This window comes from Diadema setosum, chromosome 10, assembly GCF_964275005.1.
Source record: "Diadema setosum chromosome 10, eeDiaSeto1, whole genome shotgun sequence".
NCBI lineage: Eukaryota > Metazoa > Echinodermata > Echinoidea > Diadematoida > Diadematidae > Diadema > Diadema setosum.
Window position 1 is genome coordinate 30,740,416 of NC_092694.1, and position 13,901 is coordinate 30,754,316.

Sequence of the window (13,901 nt, forward strand, 5' to 3'; positions counted from 1 at the left end):
TTGTTTACTGAGTCACACAATATCTTTTTGTAATTAGTCAATACATTGTATCGTCATCAAACAAAATAATTATAATGCATTAAACGTGAAATGAGAAAATAATTGCAACTCATGCAATGGGAAACTTTTACAACAGAATTCATATCTAACGAACTGCATGTTCTTTAAAACAATAATATTTCGATTCCTGTTAAGTTGCATTGTCGTATAGAATCACATAACATGGCATGAACAGTTAGTGTACAAGCATTAACAAGTGAGAATATATGAAAATTGTTGCACTGCAAGACTGTAATTTTTTAATCAAGAAACAGATTTATCATTATCGAAATTCGACAGTATATTCAATTTACCCCTTTTAATGTGATCCCATGCAAATACTAGTTAAGCATTAGTGAACAGAAGTTGCGGTTACGCTGTCAGCAAAACATTGAAACCATGAAGTCCTGCAATGCAATGAAATGAAATAACTGCATGCAGTGCATGTTCTGGTGATAACACATTTACATTTCCAGCTTAAGATGAAAACTACAAATCCTCACAGAAGGGATGATAATTCAGCAATCAATAATGGTGTACAAGTCAGATTATGTTGATCTCCTAGGATGTTATATTTAGGCTATCAAACATACATGAAAAACACTTTGCAACTGAAGCATCGTATGTACAGAAATCACTAATGTGCAAAGCTTTATTTTATTTTTTCAGAAATGAAAAACGATATTGCATGGTTTACTTTAAGTGTGAATGCATGATAAACAAGGACATATTACCATTGGCCTTAAAAATTCATGTATCAACCTGAAGCAAATGGTTACACAGTAGCTGCACAATTGCTGAACAATAACAAGCTCCTAAATTCTTCATGTCGCAAATACGTTGCTTTTCCTCAGGTATTGAGGAATAAGATTTTGCACGCTTTTAGCTTACTGCCCGCTAGAGGTAGAAGATAATGAATAGCACGTTTCTTCTTTAGTGCCATGTCATTTACTTTTGTTTCCGTGTGATTAGCGATCCATAGCCTTTCCTTCCCAAGTCCTCGAGGTCGAGGTACGTCTTCCGGATTTCTTCAGTTTGCTGTGCTGAATTTATGACAGCCATGATTGGCACGTCGACATGAGGTGGATAAACATAGATTTATCGGAATGAACTTTCTCGTACGGATTAACCTGTTTGTCTTTTCAATGTGGTATAACATTTCTTTTCTCTTGACAACTTTATACCGAGTTCCTGAGCGTTTTCTCTTACAAGCGGCTACCCTTCCATCCTCTGGATACCTTCTACATCAAAATCTTCGGGACGAATCGAACTTCGTGCAGAAATCTAATAGGCCTGCGTCCTACGCTACGTAGCTGCTCCTACTGTTATCAAAGATCAGTCATGGACGGCTTTACACTTCACCGCAGATCAATTCCAAGGAATGCGGGTGGTTTTCAGTTTATAATAAGACTAGACTAGGTCTGAGGACAAAAACCATAAATATTTGGAAAGAAAATTCATGAATTCGTCCCCCCCCCCCCTCCTGTTTCGGCCCTCCTTTCCAGTCCCCACCCAGCACCCTGCAGTCCGTGGCTAGACTAGCTAGGGCGTCAAGAGTGTCACTGTGTCACCACGTCCTCCGCCCTGATTCCGTAGTTCTTTGAAGTGCAGCTAAAGTGATGTCATCCTCTAGATCCAAAATTTCTGCCATCCCCATTGTTGAACTTGATTTTCGATCTGTATCTGAAAACAAAGAACGATCCCAGTGTTGACATGAATACTCCCAATCAATGCAGCAACAGATTTTGAACATCATCATCATTGATCCATTCATTTCAGGTTCTTTCCTTCAACCTAACTCTCTGTCATAACGGAATTTACTTTATTCAAGTAAGCTATTTTCTATACTGCCCCTATTTCTCCTACTTTTTCCTTTCTCTTGTTCCACAACTATAGTTTTCTTATACACGTTATTTATTCTCTACTTTAAAAAGAAATAAAATGTACAATTGTGTTGTGTCAAGTTATAAATAGGTGAAAATATGAAATACCTGCTTTTTTTTTTTTTGTTCTTTTTTTTTTTGCCATCCTCTGGATCCAACATTTCTGCCATCTCCCTCGTTGAACTTGATTTGTTGCTCTTTATCTGAAAACGAAGAACCTTCAAGAGTCAATATCAATACTCACAATTAATGTAGTGACAGCTTTGAACATCACAGCCATTGAACCATTCATTTCATGTTCTTTCCTTCAACCTAATTCTATGTTATAATTGCATTTACATTATTCAAGTAAGACCATTATCTATACTGCCCCTATTTCTCCTTTCTTCTTTCTCTTGTTTCCCTTACATAGTTTTCTCATATCGTTATTTATTCTCTACTTTAAAAAAGAAATGAAGTGTAAATTGTGTTGTGTCAAGTTATAAATCGGTGAAAATATGAAATACCTGCTGGTTTTTTGTCATCTGCCCCCGATTTCGTAGTTCTTTGAAGTGCACCTAAAGGGATGTCATCCTCTGGGTCCAACATTTCTGCCATCTCCAGTGGTGAACTTGATTTTTGGTCTTCATCTGAAAACGAACAGCTTCTCAAGGTTAATGCCAACACTCACATTGTGACGATTTTGAACATCAACCTCATTGACCCATTCATTTCATGATCTGTCCTTCAATTCAATTTTTTTTTTCTCATACTTACATTCATATGACTGAAAATTCATATCAACTCAAATACTTGCATTTTTAATGTTATAATTTGTCATGTATATAAGCAAATCATAAGGGATAAATTCTCAAGAAATAAAAGTTCGCAGAGTTTGTATTAAAGCCGAAGTTTCTCCAGCGTTTATTATGTATGTATTGAACGCAATTCCACCAAACACACAAAAAGACAAAAAAAAAAATCAGAAATAAGGAACGGAAAAAAATTGAAGGAAAAGTACATGCCAAATTCTGCAAGCATTGTTATTAATTGATTCCTTAATATTCCACTTAGCACAATTATTAATTATATTTCTATAATTACCAAGATTTTATTTTACTGTGTAGAGGCTGATTCATGCAAATTACTCATTTTATTTTGTTGAACTTGAAAATACCATGTACACAGTGCATTATACAGTATGTCCCTCCCCCCCCCCCCCAAAAAAAAAAAAGAAGAAATGAAAAAAGATCGGATTTTCGCATTGATAACACCCAATATGATTAAACCGTCGAAATGCTACTTCAGGTCTTACAGTACCATGGGATAACATTTTAACTCAATTTTGCAGAAAACCCCATTTAATTTTAAAGCAGAAAATAGACCCATCTATCAAGTTGCACATATGATCTGCCAGACTGATCGAGATTCCAGAGACTCCAACTCTCCCGTTGTCGACGGGAGATCTCCCGCCGAAAGCCCATTTTTGCAGAATCTCCCGTTCTCCCGCTGAAGATTTGATTTCTCCCGCCCTGGCTCTGTGTCTCCCGGTGGAAAGGATTTCTTACTTATTGCTATCGTATGTTGAAAAACTTGGCCTTAGAGAGCACCAGAGAACATCTAGAACCCTAGAAACTTCGCGCTTCGCACACGTCAACTTGGAGTCTCCCGTTTGCTTGGGGTTTCGGGCGGGAGAATCTCCAGATCAGAAGGTGCTTGGGGTTGGAGTCTCTGTAAGTAGAGGCAGAGCTGTATAACAAAGCATTGTTAGACATCAGTCAGATAATTCGATAGACTCTGACGTTTGACACTAGGCCTAGATATGGTCTATTCTAGAATAATTACATCAGCAGTAACTGTTAGACTGAGTTCCAACTTCTATGGCTAACTCGGTTAAGTGACCTCGTCTGGAGCAGTCCAGTCCGCAGTCGCGGTCCTACGAGTACGAGTAAACCGAAACAGAAACAGATTAATATCTATGTAAAGCATAATCGATCTAGGCCAAGGGCTAGGCCAAGTCCAGATATAGGTTCTAACAAAAACGAATGAGATTAAACTTTAATTTGAAGCACCTCCTTTTGCAGCGCCTGTAGGGCCTAGTCTTGATAGACACAGAGTCTAACGTTAGATGAAGAAAGATCTAGAGTTTGGTCTTTAGGCTCAAGTCTAACAATATTAGTTCACGTAGATCCCACTTAACGTCAGCAGTTAGGCCCTAACGTTAGACTGTACGGTTGTATTCAATTTTGATGTGTAACGTTGATGCCTAACGTTAGTAGTAGAATGTCTATCTAACCGTTAGTTTTTAGAATAACGCTAAGATAATTGGTCTATAGAGTCTAACAGGTTAGATCCTGTCTCCCTGGCACAGCACTAGCGTAAGCAAGGTTAGTGATATAGGCCTAGGTTCCATGAGTTCTACTAGAAACTCTACAGTAGGATTGGTTAGGCCTACCGTTAGGTCGTTAGATCTAAAACACACAAGCCGACAAGGCTTGGCCTATCTAACTGGACGTTAGCTAGATTCTAGACACAAGTTGTCTAACGTTAGATTTTATTGACATTAACTTAGAGTAGACCAAAGAGATCTTTTAACAACTGAGTTAGGGTCCAACTGAGATCTTCAAGTTCTAACGTTAACGTTAACAGTTAGGCCTAACGGTAGTAACATTGTTACTCCCGTAATGTTACGTCGTTAGAACTAACCAGTTAATGTTAGTGTTAGTAGCCTACTTCTAAGCTACGGTTACTGCTCGTTAGTGTTCACTTAGTATTAACGTCGTAACGTTAGAACTAACACTGAGTGACACTGAACAGTGTTATTATAATTGTTAGTGTTAGAACTAGCTAATCAGATAATATGATAGAATCTCTCTTCGGGGACTTGTTACAATTCTGACATGTTAAGAACAACTCGGATTTTTTTTTTCTGACGTTAGGCCTAACCAAGTTAGACTGTCTAACGTTAGATGAAATCAATCTGGGGCTAACGTCAAGCCAAACCATAACGACAACGTTAACGTTACAGGTGTAACGACTAACGGTATGGCTTAACTTCAAGGTTACACTACAGTGACACTATCTAACGTTAGTCTTGCCGCACTAACTCACAACTGTTTGTTATTTTGTTTTATTAGCTTTTCATGAATTCATGAATTGTCTTCCCAAATATCTAACGATTCTTATCCTTAGACCCAGAGTAGTCTTATAAAAAAACAGAAATTCACCTGTATTGATCTCCGGTGAGTGGAAAGCCGTCAATGACTGATCTTTGATGACAGTACAACTAGGCCTAACACCAATGTAGGAGCGCGTAGCTAGCTAGCTAGCTAGCTAGATCCCCACAATACAGCACGTAGGCCTGTCAGATTTCTGCACGCACGAAAGTCTGAATTGTATGTGCGCACGTACGTGCACGTAAGTTCTTGCGCGCGGACCGGCCGGGGACGTCCGCGGCAATGACGTAAAAAGTACCCGGATGTGGCTTTTTCGTCAAAATTTAGTGCACTTCGTAGCAAGGGCACTTCCAACGCGGGGCATAATTTGCACAGCGCTAGCGTGCGCGTACGTGTACCTTACCTATAGCGCCGCGCCGACCACGGATAATAGTACAGTACTAAGTATATGGGCGGCTGTACCGCCCGAGCCAGCGAGTGGCCAGGCCTGTCATACTCGTACACTGTAGTCCCCGCATGTATTGCCCTAGGCCGGCGGCCGGCCTTGCATTAGCATGCACCATACACCACTGCACGCATAAGCTAACACATACCGGTACAGCGTACTGCTTGATCATGCGATCGATGTGCACATCACAGATCAGTCATCTCTGCATACGCTGAAAATATGCTGGAAAATATTCACCCACCTGGATATTTGGTTTTTTTTTTTTTTTTTTATTTGTTCTCTGTTGAAATGTCGCGAACACAATCGGGAACGAACCGTGATCTCGAACTTATCCTGTCTCCGAAGCAACTTCTTCCACGTAAGTACCGGTACGTAGCCACAGATTACTTTTACGCAAACTTCAAATGTGGGGGGAGTACACGTGTACAAACGGTACAAACCACAATACCACGTGACTTCGATCCAGGACTTTGGCAGCTCTCCTTCATATATTATTCAAATGGAGACGCATTCCTGAACGTCACAAGTCACTGTCATGGAAGCGTGCCTGTGACCCTTGATCCTACCGAAGATGATTTCATTGGCCAAAAACTGGATCATTTCTGTTCGTCAAAATTTCGGGTCAGTCATATTTTACCAAGCGAACATTAAGAAGAACTTAGCAAAATGTTAATAACATACATTTTATAAGTCTACATTATACAGATCGCATTGAGAGAAACTTAAAGCAATATCAAGTTCAACACACACACACACACACGCACACACTATACGTTCATGATGATTAACCGACATTTTGTGCATGAAACCGACATCGTTAAATGTGTGTTGTGTGAAACACTTAGAAAAAATTCCAACAAAAGCAGCTAGTTGCAATTGTAGCCTTTATCAAGGCCCTTATGCTGCTGTCAGCACTGGCATTGAGTGTCGTGAACAAAGAACTATGAAGCCAAAGCCGGGAAGAAGATCATGACCGGATGAAACTTGAAACCACTCACTACTCCTTGAACAATAACAGTTAGTCACTTCGGTTGTGTGGTTGTGATTTTTGCTATGAAACACTGGAAACAAACTTCGGTAACTTGAGAAGGGTACGTTACGACATTTAATCAGATCTCAATTCGTTTTCAAATTGGTCCATGAATCTAGTCATTTCCTGGGTCAGTGGTCGTGGTTCTCTTTATCTCCTCGACTAGAATGTTTTGCTCCTTTTGCATTCACTAAAGCACCACGCGTACTGTTACTTATAAGCAGCATCAAATAAGATTTTTAAGTATTCGTTTCAGTGAAAGTCTTTACTAATTCAGATTGTAATTAGGAATATTTCTTCCCTACAGAGAAGCCTTATGTATCACCATAATCATTCTTACAACTTCCCCTTCCCCCAGATTTCATTTATTGCTGTGAGACGAACAGGAAAGACAGACATAGGAATTGATGACATCATCGTGGAAAGCCATTATGTTGCAACGTGTAAGTCTTAGTCGGTCTTATATATTGACATACCGTTCAATGACAAAGAGGTTTATCAATGTCATAATATTTGAGTGTATGAATGCGTTTAAAACTTATGGGTTACAAGGCTTTCAGGCCTTGCCTCTGCCATACTTGTGTATCTCTGCCATGTTGTGCATGTGTTGTACGTCTGTATGTAAGTGCTTTTATATTCTTTTTATGTGTAATGTTTTTATAGCCACACGATGGATACCTGCCAACCCCGACCCCGACCACACCCTTTACATGAACACCAACACTTTTCCCACCTCTCAAGCTTTCACGTTCATTTCATATCACGCACATGTCTTGCTGCTCCAGCCGAGAGCAACACAGAACACCACAGATCATCAGGCGGAGTCTCATCTTCCGTGGCCATGACAACCTCCTTGGTAACGAGAAATGCGTCGCTCGTTGAGAATTCAGCGATGAAAGGTGGTAGGCAATTATGTTACCTTCGTTTGATACTTTACCGTATATTTTCTTTCTCTCGCTGAAATTTGGAAAAATCAAATGAAAACTTGACGATCATTTTGTTAAATGTCATGTGATGTACTTAAGAAAAAGCGACAAAGGAATAAAAACTCTTAGAATGCGAAATAATACTGAGATGAATAACAATTTCGGTTAAAGTCGATGATGACTGATGCAAAACGCTTTTTTTTAACAATTTTATTAACCTTGAGAAGAAAACGACACTTTAAGTTAGAGAAATACAGATAAAGATCTTTAAAAAAGTTTCAATTGGAAGCAGCGTTGTAATTGCTTTTCTAACTTTATTCTATACTAAAATTAGACTGACATAACAACCTCTTTTGGTAGTAAGTAAACCAATCTTTACCCGAAAGACAGTATCCATAAGACTGGTGGTATGATAAGAAACAAGCAGCATGGCACCGAAATGTTGCCGTACCATGCTTCTTTTGACATAGTGTAAATATTCTATAGTTAACGGAAACGTCGATGTTTTAATTATAATTAAACAACAGCTAACAGCCGTGCATATAATCAAAATTAATATTCAGGTTGTCCTGGCTGCCCGGTTATCATCGCTGTGGTGAGCATCGTCGTAGTCATGGTTGTCGTTACTATGGTACCATTGTTACCTGTTTCACCGATGTCGAATGGGGTGAGTGTCATCTAGGCTATGCCTTCTTAGCTTGGAGGGGGGGGGGAGGGGAGAGGGGAGGGGCGGGGCGAATGGCAAATATCCAAAGCACAGATAGTATATGGATAATCCCCTTACTCTCTCAGTCCTGTATTAGCCATAAGGGGGGAATGCGGAATAAATAGTTTGGTGGAATTCTGATAAAAAGCATGAAAATATTCAAAAAATGGAAATATTTCTCTTTTTTGAAAAATAATGGATTGATATGGGCCCAATACAGAATTGAATTGACAATTAGAGCACAAAATGCATCTGAAATTACCACTAAATTCTGTATGTTAATAAAAAAGACAACTGTTTTAGAAAAAGCAGATATGTCTAAATTCCCTAAATGACCCGTTTTCTGAGCACATCCAATATACACCCTGATCCCTGCCAATCTCCCCTAAATTGTATAGATGGTTCAGTCCTCAATCTATACACACTATGTCATATCTGCCCTACTATGGAGTAGTCCTGAGGCTTCAGATCAATGATAATGCTTTGAAAAACATTGTCAAAACCTTAAGGGGAATAAAAAAAAAATCCCCTTTGGAACGAATTCCCTAGGATACCTCGTTTTGAGATGTATATTCACCCTTTCGACGATTTTATACTTATATGCAGTATATACGAACTCGCCTTCTCGTCGTGAATTAAGAGAGTGTATTTGACTGTCTGTACAAATGCCTCCGCGAGCCGTGTCAGGATGGCCGAGTAGGCGGGGTTCGTTTTGTTGCAGTTTACAACGATCCCTTTAAATTATTAAAACTACTAGTCTGTATGCTACCATGTATAATGCTGTGTCAGAAGCAGCTCACCAACACAAGCGGCACACATACCAAGTTCAGCATCACTTGGAGTATGTCACTCCCAAGCGTCACTTGTGGAGGATGTTAAATTGGTATACTTATTTTGTTACCAACTTTTGCTACCGACTCTTGCTACCAAGTTCTGCTACCAAGTTTTGTTACCAACTCAATCACGCTAACGTGGAACACCTTTCACAACCATATGGTGGCACAGGTATCGTTGATGGCACGGGGTAAAGTGCTGTATCGCATCGTTACCAACTTCCTCAGGCGACGACTGGAACTTGGATTGGGCACGGACTATGCGACAAGTCACATTACCATTATACCCGAAATCCAACGGCGAAGACTGGGACTTGGATTGGGCACGGACTATGCGACAAGTCACATTACCATTATACCCGAAATCCAATGACTTGCTAATTGGTCTTCTCAGGAACGGCGCTCCAACTCAGGAATATGTACCACTACTCTCCAAACTGTTGTATTATGGTAGAACCCTCAAGAAGACACATTGCAGGCAGCAATTCAGAAACACATGTGCAGTTTATTACATTAGAAGTGAACACTGACAACACATTAGAAATGTATCATACACGGGCTACTTGTTGCGGACTATGTCACACAACGGCCACTTTATATGCCTCTCCTCCTATCGCGGAATGAGGAGGCAATCCCGCACGGCCGTGAACGACGTGAAAAATACTCGCAGTACTCGTTCAAAATATTTACAATGTTGGCGTGGTTATTAAATTCGTACAACGACTATACATTTTAGCAGTATCTCTTGTACATGGTTACTTTAATTCGGCATGTATCATCGGTCTAAACCGGAGTTGGTATTAAAATAATTCAAACTTGCCCATGACAAACAAGTAACCACATATTTAATAATAAATGTTAAAACTCATAATAATGCACTACCACATTACAGCATCTGCCAAACGTTCCGATAATGCGCCCAATTCTATACTACCCGCACAATCGATTATGACAAATTATAATCGAACGGTTAAATCGAATTTCGTTACAATATATATATATATATATATTGATTAGGTTGCCCACGTGTTGGCAAGATAAAAAGATAAGTAACAAAACTGGAACAAAATTCATTTCCTTATTCATGCTGTGAAATAAACCGTTGGTGAATACAGCATGAACTTTGTTCCAGTTTTGTTACTTATTATGTATACAAACATACATACATATTTTATATTATATACAATTATATGATATATCACTAGATCCGACCAGAATCTGCGAACAGAGCAGGCGATAGGAGACAAGGCTACGGTCAATTTATCTGATGACAAGTATTATGACGTTCTTCAGAGAGATACTAAGATCGAAGAAACTCGTCTTCATATCATTGAACAGCCACGTCACCACGGCGACGACGATTCGTCGGATGCTGATACTGGTCACTTGTATTATGTGGTAAAGCCTGACAACTGCGGATTGGAAAACAGTGTTCCAATCCGGCATGAACCACTGTGTAGTAGTGACCAGCTTGATTCTTAAAGGGGAACTCATGAAGATCATGACATCACATATGGACTACCATACAAACAAAGAATATAGAAAATTCAACAAAATATCATTTCATTTGAAAAATACACATTCCTTGAACTTGTTACTGACATATGTCAAGGGTAATATTATTCCCCCTGCTTTCTAAAAGATATAAGTCTAGTGCTCCTTCATTATGCTAGAAGAGTGAAACAAATGTCTAATTTTCTTTATATATTCTTTATAGGGTAGTCCATATGGGATGTCATGATCCGAAGTAGTCTTCTGATCCAGCGGTCTCGTCACCAAAACTACTACATGATCATGCTAACACATTTTTTTTTTTTTTTTTATAAACTGAATATGAATGATCTTGGAAAATATAATGTTGTTTTGATCTGATATGAGCAGCTTCTACCTTTTCTCTGCTTCTTCCAACCTGAAAAACGTGATAACTGTCCTGATAACAACGCCAAAACTACTGGTAGTTGCCAATATCCTAGCGCGAGAGCGTCGTCTACAAGGATGTAATAATTATCAAAAGATCTTGAGAAATTGAATATTTTACCTTTAATAGAATTGTGCTGGTAACTAAATAGTTGTTAGTGTATGTAAACAAGTTTAAATGTTTTCTTTTCTATTATCTCCATATTATATGCTTTGAAGAATTCAGGGCTTTTTCAAAGCTCTATTCCGTACGCATGCATGTATGTATGTATTTATAAGTATTTGGGATTTTTTATTCTTGTGTCATGGTTTGCTATTTTTATGCTGTACTTAAAAAAATTATTGGTGAAAATACTAAAAGGGATTAATTTTTGTCTGTTGTCCAGTGTACTCTACTTTTTCTTCTAGTCACTTAAATTCTGTTTATATATATCTTATATATTATTGTCATTGCCATTTTTTTTCTATTATGTCGACTGTTGAATTAATCTAAATTTGGAATAGATCATAAAGTAAAGATCAATAGCCTGGATTCTCATTTTCTTGTTATGAATGTCGGAAATATTTGAAGTATCTTACACCACTGTTACAGCCATCATTCAAGTGTTTGAACTATATGGATCAGTTTCTATTTTCATGGATACCCTATAGTATCTTTCACAAGTTTATGCTTTCTTGGCAAAAGTTATGCTACAGTCTTACAATCTAGAGTCAAATAAATTCCTTTGATGACTCATATGATTTCCACATAAAAACCCCATATTTTGAAGCGGCCGTATAGTTTTGGTTGAGACCTAACTTCAGTTTTCACTTTTTTTTGCGAGGTAATAAGAACACCTCTTATGAAATATGAAAGAGCATGCATATAATCTCAAGAGGGATGCAACGTTTATTTGATGAAAATTGGTTCTGAAATGACTGAGATATCCAGGCGAGTGCAATCCTAATGAAAGGTGGGACCCTCCTTTTATTAGGATCGCTTTGTTTTACTTTATTTGTGGATGTCTCGGCCATTCTAACACCCATTAACTCCTCTTAGAATGATATGCTCTGTATTATTTCAAAAGTAGTTTCTTGATATCTCGCAAAAATTAAAAGCCCAATCTTTATCTCCAATACAGTACCATCCCTTTAACATTTTGACATCGTCACTCCAGATTGTCAAACATTTATTATAATAGGTTTAAGAGCACATCAAACCCGGACTAGCTTAGAATATTGAAGTATTGTATTATATAATGCTGTGACTTTGTACATGACAAATAATACGTTTGTTCCTTTAAATCCATTGAAATACCAACGACGAATATTACAGAGGTTTTCTTTTTTTTTTTATTTGTCATGATTTATTAGCGTGATCAGCAAACCCATATAAATTTGCACAGCAGAATTTTCTTTGTAAACAAAATAATGCATTCGCATTCATGCATATAGTGATACCAACTTTTGTTTGACAATTTGCATGTTATTATGCCTCTTTTTTTAATTTATGCTGTATTTAAAGTTATTCACGTAAGACTTTCTTGAAATTCTCCCATTCCTCCGACAATACCATTCCCAGATTGTAGCTGACATCTGCAAGAACAAAGCTCGAATATGCTGTATAAAATATTGCACGTTAGACAACTCCACATTTGCTACGTGTGTCAATGATATGCATATTAAGAATTTCATTGTAAGCACGACGTGTCTTGGAGAAAACGTATAATGACTGAAGGTTTAATTATTGCTTGTGATTGATTAATAGCTACGCTACGATTGTATTTATATATTATATCAGATTTCAATGTTTGCACGCAAGGCCACCTTCAGCAGTCGCTTACAATATCACAAGCCCATGCTACGTGTGTCAATGATATGCATATTAAGAATTTCATTGTAAGCACGACGTGTCTTGGAGAAAACGTATAATGACTGAAGGTTTAATTATTGCTTGTGATTGATTAATAGCTACGATTGTATTTATATATTATATCAGATTTCAATGTTTGCACGCAAGGCCACCTTCAGAAGTCGCTTACAATATCACAAGCCCATATTAAATGATCACACGTTCCCTAATTTGTACAATCATCGATGTAACTTGATGGTTAAATTTTCTTTCATAAAATGAATTTCTGTTTTTATCCCTTGCAGGCACAGATTTAATTACAATGATCTTTCGACGATATTATCTGAAACGCATATCAAAAATATTTTGTTCACAACTACCCAACGTGACATTGTCATTCTTTGAACGAATTAACCTTTAAATAAAACGTTGTCTGCTTTAAAAAAAAAAAATGACAATGTTAATATTCATCACCGTTTCGACTATTTTTGTACGTCACGAAAGGACGAAATGCTATTGATTGTAATAACAATTGCAATTCAGTTATGTTTGTTTCTTCATTTTTGTCAAGAAAGAGTGAACATAAATTTCAATCAACAAATCGATAGGTTTACACGATGATTTTCTTTGTATTTCGTGAATATGCATTTTTCTTTCGTTGTTGTTGATTTTGTTTGTTTATATTTATTCTTTCATGGTTATGTGTTCCCTCTTACTTTTTTTTTTTTCATTCAAAACAAAAAGTCAGGGATTTTCTGTGCGGGAGGATGTATGTGCGTGTTTGTTTGTGTGTATGTTTGCATTTCTTGCCATCTATACAGGCTTTCATAGACCTAGTTTGTTTCAAAGTTCCTCGACTCGCCAGAATTTTTTGCTTATCTTCTGACTTTTAATATCAGATGACAAACTGAATGATGTATTATCAGACTTTAACTAACATAAGTTGGTATCAGATGTGACCATTACAATAGTCACGACTGATGGAACGCTACCCCCCCCCCCCCAAAAAAAAAAAAAAAAACACCAAACAAACAAACAAACAAACAATAACAACAACAAAAACTAAAATGAGATTGCTAAACTCTGTCATCTGAAGTTAGAATAATTATACCAAACATAATAATCATCAATTT

The 13,901-nt window shown here is 37.7% G+C and overlaps 1 long non-coding RNA gene and 1 pseudogene across 1 annotated transcript; one reads left to right on the plus strand and one right to left on the minus strand.

Annotated features, from left to right (window-relative positions):
* Window positions 1-1,628: 1,628 nt before the first annotated feature.
* Window positions 1,629-2,669, minus strand: LOC140233648 (uncharacterized). The gene is made up of 3 exons (XR_011901557.1): window positions 2,429-2,669; window positions 2,031-2,125; window positions 1,629-1,722 (listed from the first exon to the last, which is right to left on the minus strand). It is a non-coding gene; the product is annotated as an uncharacterized lncRNA (long non-coding RNA).
* A 4,654-nt stretch (window positions 2,670-7,323) lies between these two features.
* The window catches only part of LOC140233933 (uncharacterized), a 36,631-nt pseudogene continuing 30,053 nt past the window's right edge, over window positions 7,324-13,901 (plus strand).